This window comes from Hyposmocoma kahamanoa, unplaced genomic scaffold (genome assembly GCF_003589595.1).
Source record: "Hyposmocoma kahamanoa isolate Upper Pololo Valley unplaced genomic scaffold, ASM358959v1 244, whole genome shotgun sequence".
Lineage (NCBI taxonomy): Eukaryota > Metazoa > Arthropoda > Insecta > Lepidoptera > Cosmopterigidae > Hyposmocoma > Hyposmocoma kahamanoa.
In genome coordinates, this window is record NW_020653761.1 from 1,795,155 (window position 1) to 1,797,212 (window position 2,058).

The following is a 2,058-nucleotide window of genomic DNA, read 5'->3' on the forward strand; positions in this document are numbered from 1 at the left end:
TGTGTGTGTGTGTGTGTGTGTGTGTGTGTGTGTGTGTGTGTGTGTGTAACTTATTATTTTACTATTTACTAACTGCCCACAGAAGTCCCGAGTTTGATTCCCGGACTGGGAGAAATATATTTCTAAATATTATGTATCTCGTAAATATGGGTGTAATTTGTTATTTTCTATGTATGTGTCCATGGCACCCATGGGGTTTTCCTAGTGCGAGGCAATGAGTGTGTTGTTTTCATTATTTACTGGTACAAATCAAATAATTTATTATCACCAAAAGCGTGAAGTCTATTCCGATAGACTATGGTCTTAAGTCCGAAGCCTAGTATACGCCGCGCCGCTGTGATTCCAGCTAATAGTATACGTTATAATTAAAATACATAAACACATAGATAGATAAAACATTGATTGCCTTGCCGCAAGCGCAAACAACAATATACAAAAGAATAAAGCTAAACAGTAACAAAGAGAAATTAAAATGGTACCAATCAGCGAAGCTGGTATAAAAATATTAATACGTAAGTACTGCATTTAACAAATGTTATTTCAATAAAGCACTAGAATACAGTGATGAACGCCTTAATAATTTTAAATTATTGTAATTTTTTGAAATTTTTGTTGAATGCCGCGATGTTTCACCATGATATTCAAATATTTTTGGAAGTTACTCCATTAGTTTGTTATAATTATTAATACAAAGATCGAACACTAAGAAAAAATTCCTCCGGCCCATCTGGATTCCAACCAGCTTCTTGTAGCAAACCATGCTCGACGCTATACCAACTAAGCCACGGAACGTTTACGGAATTTTCTATGCAGATCTTTGTTTTTATTAACCGACTTCTAACGAGGACTAAAATTTAGTATAATGAGCAATTATTTTAATGGTTGATTTCGCTATTCTTTAATTCAAGGTGTTTTTTCTCAATATACTTTGAGTAATGAGAACCGATTTTTATTATCCCAAGTATGTCAGTAAGTATGTCAAGTCCCGTATAGTGGCGAACTAGGGGACGAATCCGGGTTTGCGCACTTTCCGGTAACCGATTTCAATAAAACTTGGTAATTATATGTAATTCCACGTACTTTTGAGGTCGGTTTTTTAGTACTCTGTACTGAGATTATTTTTAACGACTTTCTTCCTATAATTTCAATTTGTTAATACAATGAAAATCTGATATTCGTTTTAAGAGGGGGTTGCAAAAACAAACAACGAAATCTTGAAATTTACTGGTCAAGTTTCTTTAATATCATGAAAGAAATCTTCAGGTGACTTTCATTTGTTTATGAATGAAATAAAAACAACGACACAATTCGATATCGCGTTCGCGGTTCATGTCTGTGCGGTATGTATAAAACATTATTTGTAACTGTAGTTTTGCGAATTGTTATATTTCAATTACAATATCTTAGTGAATCCTTCTTCGGTAATACATAATTAACAACAACTGTTGTTCCGTAATGTTTATTTACGTTAACATCGCCGAGTTTGCAATAAGTCTTTTTTTGTGATACAAAGTGACAATGACGTTACGAACAAATCGTACGCCTGTCCATAGATATTGCAGTGCCATTGAAGCTTTAAATCGCAAATATCTAAGTAGCACTGCCACTACGCCGGTTCCCCAGAAGCAATTCTGCTGCTAAAAAAGGTCCAGTGAAATTTCTCTTTTTTTTATAATATCAAGTGACGGGATGCACATGTCGAGAACCTGATGGTAAGCTACACGCCTGTCCATAACAGTTGCAGTGCCACTCAGAGCTTAAAATCACAAAGGTCTGAGGGGCACTGCGCCCGTCACCCTGAGACATAAGTTCAAGTACAAGACTCATGTGCCTGTAATTTCACTAGCACCTTTACCCTTCAAAACCGGAACACAGTACTGCTGACATTACCGCTTGGCGGCAGAAATAGGTAAGGTGGCAGTCCCTCTTTCACATGGAGCATTTCTATCAATCAAACGTAGCAAGCACACAGACTAATTTTATCCTTCCAAATTATCCCCCTTAGTAACAGCCGAAACTCATTATCAGCGTGTTTACATGCACACAATTGCATACAAC